The following is a 14,005-nucleotide window of genomic DNA, read 5'->3' on the forward strand; positions in this document are numbered from 1 at the left end:
ATACAGAAGCATTTGACATAAGCATTTTAGGCCTTTATACTTGTTTGCCTCTGTGAAAGAGTTATGACATGAAGTCCAACCAATTAAGCAAAGTCAAATAAGTCAATTATGTTTAAGAGTGGTAATCATAAGTGATGTAGCTAATAGCAGCATGAAAAAGATCTTAAAAAGCACTGAATGATGCATATCCCCTTTTGAAAAAGGCGCAATAGCTGCAGTATCATTGTAGTTTATACTTCATTGTTGAAGAGAAAGAGTTTAATTTAAATTTCAGTTCAAATTTGATGTGTGTATCTAGAGTCATACAGTAGAATTATGATACTTTTTCGTGTATATCGTGGGTGGTTTTTAATTTAGGGTTAGCATCGAAGCCCTTTCATGTTTAGTCATTTTAAGGCTTTATAGATGATGACAACAAGTGACAGCGCTAAAAAGGCGTTTGTTTGTAGCCCCCTTCAAAATAATGAAACATGGACAACTTCATGGATGCATGCACTGCCTTACTCAAAAGAAAAACTATGTTTTATCCTGTAAAGTAATTGACTCAGGGAGTTTTTGTGTATTTGTCAAAAAAAAAAAGGAAAAAAAATCATGAAAACATAATCATCACTCAATGAGGGATGTTTTAATTTGCACCTGAAGTCCACTGAAATGGAATTAAGTGTGGCAGTCCTGTAGATGGATTTTTCTTCATGAAAGGCATGCAGGTAGACTGAGGAACATATCCCTGCTATGGGTTAATTTGGTCAAGAATCCCAGCAAGCCATTAGCACGTTCAAACATCAGCCTCATCAACCTCAAGCATACCTGGCTGCTAATCCATATTAGTCATAAATTTGTTCCGACACAAATCAATGTTCAGTTGGACTAGTATGAATACATTAGCAGTTATTTGTCAAAATAAAAATGTGCTCAATGAGCTTTGCTGTCATGTGTGATTCTTATTCTCAGAGTTATGACTCTGTTGTGTAGAAACCTGGACATGGAGACCTATTTGTCAGGACAGATAGAGTATAGTCTTACTGTGCTTTGGCTATTGCGGTATAATGAATTGGTAACATTAATGTAAAATATATTAACAAGTTGTGGGGGGTTTAACCAAGCAGTCTGGAATCAAGAAAATGTAGAGCTCCAGACATGTGTGGAGTGAATATATGTAGAGTCCATTTTGGCTCTTTTTTCTTGACTTATTGCAGCACTCTGAAGGGACAGACTTGATCTAAATTGCTACTCTGCGTTAACGTTTGTCTAGCTCCTTTTATGTCCAAAGTTTTAGCTCTACATAGCACGGTCCCCTTTGAAAATAATAATGGACCTTTGGGCTTTATCAAACAATTGCTCTTGGCTTTTTAGTTTGATGCCAGAGTTCAGATAATCAGCTGGGTGAAAAGCAGCTGATGGTAAAAAAGAGGCAGTTTGAAGCATGTTGTCAGATAATTGATGCACCCCGTGGCTCCCTTGTTCTCCAGCCGCCCACTCAGACTAAAAAATCTCTGCAGGAATAAGCCAGCGGGTCCTGCCGCTGTCAAGAACACAAAACTAACATAAAGTAACAGGGAAAAGCAAGTCTTTTTAGCATCTCGTCGCTGCTGGGCCGGTGTGATGTTTAATGGTAGCTGCAACCCGATCGAGAGCCGAAGCACTTTGTCCTGGGAGAGGAAGCTGCTAAGTGGATGAAAGGTGTGGGTGGCTTGAATTGAGAGAATGGGTGGGGAGGGAGGGTGCCAAAGTAGGAATCGGGTGAGAGGACTCAATGACATTTGTGGCTGTAGCAACACAGCCACACATTAGCATGCGGAGGTTAGCGCGACAAACGAACGCCTCCCCCGACTTTTTCATTGTCGAGCTGTCAGAGCTGTTGCTAGGAACCTGTGCCTAAGCTCATTTGGGTTGAAAAGAAAACGAGAACAAAACAGAAACAAGCAATCTGCACAAAGAAAGTCTTCAAAGGCTTGCGATAAGGCCCAGGTTGAAGCAGGGGCACAAAGATTTCACTTGATGTGTTTGGTTACTGTATGATCTCAGTGGGGATAATGTGATGTGTGGAAAAAAATGAGCTCAAGTCACATGTTGATATGTGTCTCAGCTTAATTTACAGCCTTGCTTTCTCTTTTTATATTGTAATTAACTTGATTTGATAAGATTTGCAGAACAATTCTTTCCACCAACCAACGATACTATTTATTTATTTTTTCCTTCAGCAGCTTGTCTGCTTTTAATTTCCTCTCTCATCTCATAGTTTTCTTGTTTTTTTTCCTCTCCCCGTACTGATGCAGTATGTTTACATGCACGCTTTAACCCAATCACTAGAAACAAACCAATGTAATAGTGTGATTAAAGCATTTTGCATGGTTTGCAGTAACCTGATTTCCCCAATAATTGAGGTTTCCATGAGTTGTTTGATTACAGCAGGGCTAATGTGTGGAAGGATGCGCTGTAGACTACAAACTAAATTTGCATAATTACACCAATGTTTGTGTATAATGACTATAACTTCAACTAATACTCTTATTTTCCAATATCCATATTTGAGAGTTAAATACAATAGAGAAACACTATATAGGCAAAAGTATCCAGACACACCTCCTTATGGAGCTGTTTTTCAGGGTTTGGGCTTGGTTCCTTACTTCCAGTGAAGGGAAATCTTAAGGCTTCAGCATATCAACACATTTTGGACAATGCTATGCATCCTACTTTGTGGCAACGGTTTGGGGAAGACTCTTTTCCGTTCCACCATGACTGTGCCCGAGTGCACAAAGCAAGGTCCATGAAGACATGGCTGGATGAGTCTGGTGTGGAAGAACCGGACTGGCCCACACACAGCCCTGACCTCAACCCCATCCAGCAACTCTGGGATGAACTGGAATGGAGATTGTGAGCCAGGCCTTTTGGTTCAACATCAGTGCCTGACCTCACAATTGCTCCACTTTATGAATGGGCATAAATTTCACACAGAAATGCTCCAGAACCTTGCAGAAAGAGTGGAAGCTGTTATAGCTGCAAAGCTGTCTGTGTATTTTGACTGTGATGTCATTAAAGTCCCTGTTGGTGTAATTGTCAGGTGACTCAGTATGTTTGTGTACAGGGTGTATATGGCCCAATATCCATTTTGTGCGTGTGTGGATAAAAGTTACACTGAATAAGACAATTAAAAGTTGAAAGGGAGAAACTTGCCAAGTGACATCGATGCCAAACATGTCCTTGGCACTTTTGCAATGTAATTTATTCTTTCTTACCAGTTGATGTATGCACAATTACTGATATATTTGACATTAGCGAATACTGGCCAATATTAACAGCTCGAGTAGGCTTTAACAGGCACCGATGTTCACCTGGTTTATTATAATCACGGTTACTAAGACATATGTTGCCATAATGTTGAAACCAGATCCTGAATTTCATAAAAAGCAAGAATGAAACATTTAGAAAACCCCTTTGTTTTTGTTTTTTGTACATTGGCATTGAAATTCGAAAGTTGTACTTTGATGACAGAGAATTTATTTATTTCACTTTCTTTCCTAACTGCTAAAACAGTGTATTATGAAAGTATGCAAGCTGTATGCTTTTAGTCTGTAGCATTGAATTAGGACACAGAAGAGTCAGTAAAAAGACTGATAACTAATCTGACTTGATTACAGGTATGTTTGCTCCAATTTCAATCTAATTGAACCAAGATAAACCGGTTAAATTGTAATAATCAAAGCATTCCCATAAAATCAAATTAGCATGCTTGTGAATGTGTTGATAGTATTTTCGTCTTGTGGGACTCCTGGCCCTTTTTTTCCCCCTCCCTCTAGCCTGTTGTACCACCTGCCTCTCCTGCTGGCACCAGTTAAGTCGTGGTGACTGGCAAGTGTGGTAGTTAGCATTCACGTCCCGTCTGAAGATGAGCCACACTGCTGCCAGCTTTGTCTGTGTGCCAGCCTCACATCCATCACCAGCAAATACCCAGCCATGTCACCGGCTCCCACGAGCTGTCGATATACATTTAGGCGTCTCGGTCGCCCCACTCCCCCAGCTTCTAAGAGTACTCCATTGATATTCAGTTATCGCACCCATGCTACCTTTTCCAGTTTAGCACCCTTCTAAAGGTGTATACTGGGCTACTTCAGCAAGGTGTTTGGTACCATTATAGTCTTCTAAGCGAGAGCTAATAGCACCCTGTACCTGAGTGATAGCACGCCACTGAGCTTGTGAGTGCTCTAATGCATCTCAAAATGAAGGTTGTCTCGCACCATGCTGTGACAGGATGAAATGAATGGCTCTCTTTCATTAGCCATTGCTGCCTTTGTGCTGTGAACATCGCGGTTGTGCCGAATCCACAGCCCCTGGATAAACATGTCACCTAGGCAGTGCCGTGTTGCAAGCTCGATGGAGGCTAATGATGCTGTAATTGAACCACGCTACCAAGGATTAATTTAGCACAATTTGAGGCCATTTGCATAGCGTGTACACACATACTGCAGCCTGTGATTTTTGCAAATCATTGCTATTGCCTTGAGGGATATTTTTGGAACTTATTGTTTGGGAGCTGAGATGTCTGTTGAATCTGCCCCTTCACCAAAACACTGCATAGATCTAGCGCCATTTCACTCTGTGTGAAATCAGTTGAGGGACTGGACACTTGTGCTTTCAAACAACAGTGACCCTTTTCTCATCAGAGCCCCAGTGTCTCTTCCCTCCCTTTTTTTTTTTTTTTTTTTGTTGTGTTCCCCTTTTCCTTTCCCCAAGGCGGTGTGGCCTTCACGGCCAGTAATTACAGGCTATATCAAAGCTATACATCACCTTATATCTCAGTAGACCTCAGCAGGCACCTTACGGGACAGCTGATAGCATTGTGGCATGCTTGTGCACGACCCCTGAAGGAGAAAAGCAGGTCAGGAAGGAGCAATCCCACCAAACACATACAGCCGAACACACACATACACGTGTCCATGGCTTTCCTTTTTGTATCACTTTATTTTATTGTTTTTTTTCCTCAGTCTCTTTGGGATTGCTTCCACTGCTTTGTCATCATACTTGTCATTTCAAGGAACAAAGAGGAACAAAACATATTTTTATCTCCTAGCATTTTGTGCTAATGTGCATGACACTAATGATGAAGGTTAATAGATATCAGCTTGATGAGTCTCTTGAGAACGATAAAACTAAATTAGCACAACCTGTGATTTGAACCTGCTTGCCTTGTGACAGTTGACATTTGACAACACTCCTGTTAATGACGTTTATGTGGGAAATAAATGCTTCCAGGCCATTATTTACTTCACCGCTCTTAGACTGGAATGCATGAGACAAATGGCTCCTCTCCCATCGGATGAAAACATGTGCTGACAGAGGGACAAGAATGATTGAGGGATAAGAAGGGGGAAAGCAGATGGGAGGATCCTTCCTCCTTTGCAGATGATCTTTCCCATACGTTCCCGTTCTCATTATCCTTGGCTTTTGACCTTATTTCAGAGTTGAAGGATTTGATGAGATATTTGTTTTAGCAGGAGAGTAGGATTAACTGAAGAATCCCCTTCGGTTCTGAAACCCATCTTTATTTAATTCCCCTCATCTCAAGCAGGATGTTATGGGTTTTTCTGGGAAGAAAAGAAAATTCCGTGGTTCTTTTGTTGTCCAATTGCCAACAAAACAATTCATAATGAAAATTCCAATTCCAATTAACTTAGAATTTGTATTGTTATCACAAGATGAGTGAGAAATATGATTCTTGAAGCAACAATGGAAAAAAAAGCAAAATTAGTCGGTCTAACTGAGAAATAGTGATATGTTTATTAACATACAAAACACAAACCTAATTTTTCAAACAACTTTAAACATAAACACATGCCCATTTGTCCTCACTTGCCCTCATCTCTGAGGGTGGCTTGACATGTATATGAGAGCGTGACCATCTGCTTAATATTCTCCCACATATCCCTGCTCTTGCTATAGTGTTTAGTTTTTCACCAGGCTTAATTGTGTCTGGAATCCATCATTTTACACTTGACATTTTTGTAAATGGATGCTGGAGTGCCTCTTTCATTGTCTTCTTCTTCTTCTTCTTCTTTTTTTTTTACAGCCATTTCTTTCTTAATACATGAAAGAAAACCATCTGTGCATATTCGTGTGGTATAAATTCTTAGTATAGTCTTTAATATCATCAAATATACAGCTGCCATGGACAATAAGAGATAGCTTATCATGCTGAGCACATGTGAGAATAATACCGACATTGTTCATGCGTGACCCACAAAGCCTTGTCAGAAGTGGTCTCCCTTGTTTAAAGTCAAGGTTTGCATAAACATTTAACTGTGCAAACAATGAGATGTCAGATGAATTAATGCATGACTTTAATGTTTGAAGTGTAAATATCATGCAGGTTCTGCTTTAAATTAAAGGTTCCATTAGACAGGTTGTAATGAAAGGGACTCTGTGGTACTTAATTATATGGAATGATCCTCCACTACTGCAGATTTGATTCCAACTGGGCACCGCAGAGTAGACATGCAGCACAAGTTGTATGCAAGTTACATGTGCAATTTGTTTATTGAGCATATTAGATTATATCGGGTGCATATTTTTCATGAGCCACTCAGCAGAGTTTAATTTTCTACCCGGCTCTTCTGTATTTATGCAGAAGTCATTGGTTTGTCTTGCTTACTCTTGGTTGGAGGCTGTTTTTCTATGATACAATTATGTGTTGAGCACCTCACAATTACAGAACAAAAACATGACTGATAAGCGCAGCGGGGGACAACTGCCTGTTGTAATAGTATGAACAAATAAAGAATGGTGGGTGGTTTTTGCAGCCAGCATTAATATGCAAAAGAGTATTAATGAAAGCTCTGACAGAAAAAGAAGATAAAGGCTCCCTTTTGCTGTGAAGCAAACTTGCAGAGTAATACACACATTTTCAAAGTTCTCTGGATTACTGTAGGAGTTTAGACCGCCTTTGCCTGTGCAGGTTTGCCCTTGCGTAACACTCTTTTCGTAAAGACTTTTTAAATCGAAGAGGTTTATTTCTCCCACATTCTATTCTTCTCCTGCATTGAACGACGTCACCTGTCATTCATTATCCTGTCTCATTGTTCAGCCCTTCCTGGCTCCATTCCGCATCCAATCCTCTCTGATAGCAACCTGCTGCATTTAATTTTGACCAATTAGCTGCTGTAAACTTCAAACTGGCAACCTGTCCAGGGTCTCCAGACATGGCCACACAAGACTCTCTGATGATTAGACGGAAAAAGCAAGCCGGTGGCATGAATCGACCGTAACGGTGTGCATTTTATGGATTCCTGAGCTGAAAGCCTAATGGACTTCTTTATTCCCCTCTAAGTTGATCTCCTTGTCCGTGAATCCAGAAGTTTGGGAGTTCTCGTAGAAAATGTTATACTCTGCCCCCCATCATATTACCCTCAGGAACCCTTAGCCTGGTCATTGGACCTTTTTTGGTGTCAGATTAATAGCCGTCACAGTGGTGGCTCACTAAACATGGGGTTTGGGATCAGTCCATTTGTCAGTTAGGGGAGTGAGTTTCACTTGGATGAGTGCAAACAGTAAAGAAAGGGCTAATTCAGATAGGAGCAGGTGGTTACTCAGAGCGTGGGGAGCCGACTTTCCTTCTCTCGATCTGATTTTTGCCTTTTTCTGTGCTCCATAGTCTTTCATCCTTGTTCTTCTAGCTGCTTCTTCTTCTTTTTTTTTTTTTAATGGGCAGGTGGGAGTAGGCAACATACACATTTGATGTGTACTCCTCTATCTCTTTCTTCTGCCTCGAAGCTCTGGATACATCTTTTTTTTTTCCCCCTTCAACATAGAGAGGCCATGCAACCTCTACTGACCTTTAATAACTTCACAGGCTATTCATCACCCCTCCTCCCAGAAAAAAAAAGTTAAAAACAGCATCCCTTCATGTTGATTCTTGGTTCATTTTTTGGAAAGAGTTCCAAAACTTCTTGTGGCTCTTTCACTTTGAACTTTGCATTAAAAATGACTTTCCTCTGATGGCTTTACTTCACGTTAACATCTGATAATGTGCCGATACAGTATATCAATTAAGGATCGGAGAGGAAGAAATGTCACCAGCTCAATGGGCTGTAAATTAAACTGAGTAAATTGTTACATTGATTCATGCCCAGTGTTCATTACCTACTTATTGAAAGAATAATTCTTGTAGCCATTGGCAATTTGGTGCCCTGGGCAGCAGGCAAGGCAGAAAAACTGAAAAATGTGTATGCAGTTCAATTTCTATGCAAAGGCAGTGAGTTGTTTGTGTTTTTATAGAGTCAATTGCTCATTTAATTTAGCAGAATGATTCTGCCAATAAGGGTTATGAAATGTATAGTATAAATGCACCAAAAGTCATAAACGTTGCTGAATTTTGTCTATTAAATGCTTAAAAGAGATCTGTCACATTTACATAAATATACAAAACACTCATAGTAAATATTCTGATTCAGGCTCATTCTGTCGCGCCCAAACAAGCCAAATAAACCAAGCTGGTGCAGAATAACCACTCTGTGCTCATATGCCGATTTGGTTGTCTCCTGGTTTAAGCAGTACAAACTATCAGCTTGAGGAGAAGATGACTTCCTGAGAGACACTTTGCTGGACATTCAGTTTAAAGTGAAAACCCTTAAGTCAGTGTAAAAGTTCTCTCTTTTCTCCACATCGCTGAAAGATCTTGAGGCTGTTTGTTTCCACCAGTCTACTCTCTATACCCGCATCCTAAAACTCTGCCTGCATGAGTCATTGCCTTCCGATCAAATTGTCTGGCAAAGCTAACAATGCCAAAATGCATTTCAAATGGCAGTATAATGTTACACAGCGGAGTTGTGATTGTAATAACTTTGATTATATTTGATAGGGGTGAGCAGACAGTTTGTCTTTTGAGGAAAAAACAATAACTCTCTCTCTGGATAGCCATGTAAACAAGATTATTGTGCGGAATTGTCTGTTTACGCAATCATATAAACAGCTTAAACAAACTTCTTGAGTCTTGGCAGCAGTGGCGTTATCGTTGCATATAAAAGTAAGCTTATTTAATTGAATCCAACCTCATTAATCACTTAAGTGAAATAGGAGACAAACATGAAAATAATGTGATACATAATTCATTTAATTTTTACGACAAAGTCACTGTGCACATGAGGATCATTGCGATGACAAATAAAACTTTTAGTATCTCTGCAAACACACAGGGACATTACTTGTATTTGCACGTTGCCCCACTGAACCACCCAGATGACAACGTGATTTTTTTCCCCATCATGCTCATGTCTGTTTTGAGGGAGCCATTTTTGTCAGTCAGCCATAACTCAATTTAACAGAGGTGTTTAAAAAATATGAGACCAGAAATGAGGCTGGTTGGGAACGTCATGAGTAACCTCAACCCCCCTCTCGTGTTGTATTCCACTTCCTTTGATGCATATCTCACATTACTCACAGTATAGAAAATGAAACTTTTATGTTTACATACAACTTCAGTGTTACAGCCGTGGCCTAGAGGTTGGAGAAGCGGCTTGTGATCGGAAGGTTGCTGGTTCAATTCCCCCACCAGACGGGCAGGAAAAATTTGGGTGTGGTGGAGTGATAATGTCCCCACCCCCCATTAGCCGGCTGATGTGCCCTTGAGCAAGGCACTTAACCCCCAATATGCTCCCTAGGCGCTTGATGCAGCCCACTGCTCCTGTGTGTTTCACTGCATGTTGCATGTGTGTGTGTTTCAATCAGTGATGGGTTAAATGCAGAGAAGTAATTTCCCAGTTTGGGATTAATAAAGTAACTTAAAAATAAATAAAAAAAACAAAAAACAGCTGGTCATTGTACAGCACCTTTTCTTGCATTTTGGCTTTTATTAGTCTTCATCATTCAGTACTGACTTGAGTCATTTCTAAGTCGCTGTGCAGCTTTTTATTTTGCGCTCCAGAATCAACTCTTTGTGCCCACAGCAACAGCTTTTTGCTGCTGTAGAACAAGTCCAGATTCCTAGAATATTTGCTCCTTGTGTTATTGTCACTATGTGAAGTCTGATATTTGTCATCTGGCTTGGCTGGCATTGAACATTGCTTTAAAGTGAGTCATCTTTGAGAGTTTAGGCTATGATGAGGTGCTGTAGTCCGGCTGATGCGATAGATGGCTCAGACTGCTTGGGCTGGGAAAGCCTCCAGTCGTTGCTCAGCCCAGCATTACAGGACACTTGCTCCCTCTCTTAATCCTGCTATCTTCCTCCCCCTCTCTCTCTCTCTCTCTCTCTCTCTCTCTTCCCCATACTCTCAATTACTGTTTGACTCCGAATCCCTTTTGCCCTCCTTACTGCCTCTCTTCCAATGTCTTCATTTCTTTTATTTCATCCTTTTGCTAATGGGCTTTCGCTGGGCATGAATGAGTCACCACAATCTGAAATCTCTGTGTTTTTTACTTGCGAGGGCAGTGAAAGTGGGATCCACATTGATGCCGCATGCCCTCTAACCTTGGCAAGACGAAATCAAAGGAGCGAGACAAGGAACGGTTTCACCTTGTTTCCTTCGTGACTCTCTGATGGCTGCACACAGTTAGCGCCTCACAAAAGGACCTGTTTTATTAGCCCGGTCTCGTTCACCTGCAGTCACCGCTCTCGTCTGCTTTCTCCATTTTACTTTGGCAAGAGGATATATCTAGAATTGAGTTAAAGATATCTCTGATACAAGTTTGAGAAATTCAGTATTTGTGATAGATGCCGTAATGATGTTTGTGTTTATCTGTGGAATGAAAGGAGCACTTTTAAAGATGTTGTGACATGTTGTGAGATATTTTCTTGGTAGATGTGGCTTGTTTTCTTTATTTGAAATGTGACTGTCTAATCCTAATTAATTAAAATGATGCAAATATCCGTCTGTTTGATCTGCAGCTGCTGGACCTACCTGCATAGTTAATCTGCAACGGAAAGCAAAAACATAATGTATCAATCTTTAAGCTTTAAAACTGATGACACTCACGTAATCAATGTTTCATAGCACAGTTACATAATTCTCTTTGATCTAGCCCAAGCAGCTGAATATTCATAGAGTTTGTACCACTTGAACTCTATATCCAATAATCCATATGGGAATACTTAGGAGGCTCATAACTTGAGAGGTTCTGTTAGCTGTGCGTGACATGCGGTGCGTTTCGATTTCATGACAATAGATTAATTTAATTTGACATTCATTGTCCCTGACATGGTTTGAATTGTTCTGATAATCACCATCAGGCTGAATGGACATCTCTTATCTTAGCCGTCATTTTGTAACCTATTCTGGCCTGTTTCAAAATTCTTAGACCCCAGCAAATCAAGTTTGCTACATTCATGTGTCAGTCTTATTTCCCAGCATACAGATGAATGTGGTCCATTGTCTAGTTGTCTTGGTGCTGTCAACCACGTGATCTTTAAATCAGCAGATGATCTTAACCTACGCTCAACAAAAATATAAATAGTGGACAGAGTGTATGGTGGGGTTATGCCATGGACAGGCTCCTGGAAGCTGAGAACATCCCAGTCCACATCGCTGCAGATCACTTGACTCCATAAATTTTGCAAAGAAGTGTTTTGATAGAAGTGATCTGACTTTCAGAATTCCAAGACGATTGTCCCTTCACCACCTCACCCAACCACTCGCTTATACATAGTCAACACATTCCTTTTGAGGGTTTTGTCAGTGTCAAAAGTGGCCTCTCCTATTTTTTATTTTTTTTTTGGTCTCTTTTGAAATCTAATTATGTTCGGCTATTTTCTGACTGGGGAGCATGTCAATATTACACAGTGGGAGAGCTCTCACTCACCCTACACTGCATTCTTATTCATGAGACTTAATTCCATCAATGGCCTCCTCAGTCACTGGACCGTGGTCGTCCCTTACTATAGTGTGTTTTTAAATGAAGTGCTTGTAGCTGCCGCAGAGAACTGCTACACTATAAAGGAGTATAGCTTGTAGCCTCGCCTTCTGATCATTTGCTTCGAGCATGTTCAAAAGTGCTAAAGCAAGAGAGAGGCTTTTGTGGGTGAATGGTTGTAATGGAGGTTGTGAGACTCTTGTTGGGGACCTCGCAGTGGAATTCAACGTGAAGCTAACCTTGTCTGTGCAGTCATGCAGCAATGTTTTAGATTCAGTCTACGCTAATCACAAAAAGTTAGGGATATTCGACTTTGGGTGAAATTTCAGAGTGCACCTAAAATGCGCTGGAGGAGGAACCAGTGAGCCTCAGTACTGTTCTCTGAGGAAAGTCGATTCACACTGAGCAGAAATGACGGCCGCCAACGCTGTTGGAGAAGAACTGCCCTACACCTTGTGAATGGTACTGTCACAAGCCGATGCTATCTGAATAACAATATTACTCCAGTCACTGTGCCTCTGCATGAGCAACACAGGACTGATTTCATCTTCATGGACAAGAATGCCCCAGCTCATCGAGGCCGCATCATTAGTTAACAGCTGCCGTAGGAAGGGCCTGCACGTTCTCAAGTGTTAAAGATCTCTCTCAAACGAGTTGACAATAAAACAGCAAAAAATTATTGAAGATTCGTGGCCGTAATCTGTATCTGTGTGGAGGATACACTGAGAAAGTTTTGACGATAGGAAATGAGACAAGTTACTATTTTCATCTTTCAAGATTGCCATAAAAGCAGTCTATTGGCATATTCAACATAGTGCTGCACTTCTGAAGCACAAGCAAATGTATTATTTAGAAATATAATTTGTAAATAAACACATGAAATCCAGAACATTCTGTTGACAAAATAAAAAACAGCTGTTTTCTTGAAGTAATGCTTCACATATTGGAAAACTATAACTGCTGTCCATTAAAGAATTTCCATTCAGGTCACCACATGTACATCTTAACTGCAATAACGACATTTTAAATACTGTGGGATACTTTAGCAGTTATTAATACAAATTACTGAATTAAATATTTTCCTGATATTAAAGCCATGCAGTGCCTACTTGTTTATCTTGGAAAGAGACACTACCATAGTGGAATTGTAGTTCTAGTGTATTTCCAAACTCGTGCAGTATTTTTGTCACCATGAGAACCCCGTAGAAATGGTGGCACAATCTTCCTCACAATCGACTGGTGAGGAGGTGGTCACTCTGTGCGTATTTATGCACTAGCCACGACAAAAACATCACGCCACAGTTTTGATGTGAGGTGTTAGAAAACACGGATACAGAGCACAGTCTCAACTGAGAAACAGACACGATTAAGCCCAAAGTTAGCTTACCCTCCCACTTATACTGCTTTGTTAGACAGGCCTCATGTCATGAAAGATACCAGAAATGATGGAATTAGGATGAGGATAACACATCTCATGTTCAGTACGACAGCAGAACAAAGTGCGCTCCAAAAATCTGTCATTTTTCAAAGTGTTTTGTAAGGAATATTTTGCTACTCACAGACGCTGACACCAAATACATCGTATTTGGGGAAACAAACAGACAGGATGACATACTCTAGACTTTGTTTTCCACTAGAATTTGACTCCCCTCCACCTCAGGCTGTATCTCTGGAGACCTGTTGTTATGGAAGAGAAGTTAAAAGACAGCTAATGTCTTGGCTTCCTTTGACAAATTCAGTGGGACAGTGGTGTTGCATTGGGTGAAGTACAAGGAGCGCCTTGTCACCTCTGCCAGTACAGGAAAGGGCCACAACTCAGTTCAATCTTTGTACTTCTTGTTCCCCCCCTTTTTCACTTCGCTTGCACTCCTCATCTGTCAAACTAAAGTCCTGAATAAATCTGAAACAGTCACTGTTTTTGCATTATTACATTTCTCTCATTCTACAGCTAATTCATTTTAAAAGTAGAGGGCCTGTAATGTTTATACATATTTTTCAAACATAAAATTGACAGTAGTGGTTAAAAAATGAGCAGATTATCTGGTTAGTCATTTCATATGTTGTTGTTGTTTTTTTGCCAGTTCCAGCTTCGCAGATATGAACAGTCGCTACTTCCCCTGTTTTATCACAACTTGCTTAGTTTTAACAGATATGGCACAAGTATTGTTAG

General features: G+C 40.5%; 1 protein-coding gene across 14 annotated transcripts in view; it reads left to right on the top strand.

The window, feature by feature from the left end:
• LOC124054617 (adhesion G protein-coupled receptor L3-like) overlaps positions 1-14,005 on the top strand; it is a 198,641-nt gene that overhangs the window by 79,553 nt on the left and 105,083 nt on the right. The window lies entirely within an intron of this gene.

This window comes from Scatophagus argus, chromosome 23 (assembly GCF_020382885.2).
Source record: "Scatophagus argus isolate fScaArg1 chromosome 23, fScaArg1.pri, whole genome shotgun sequence".
Taxonomy (NCBI): domain Eukaryota; kingdom Metazoa; phylum Chordata; class Actinopteri; family Scatophagidae; genus Scatophagus; species Scatophagus argus.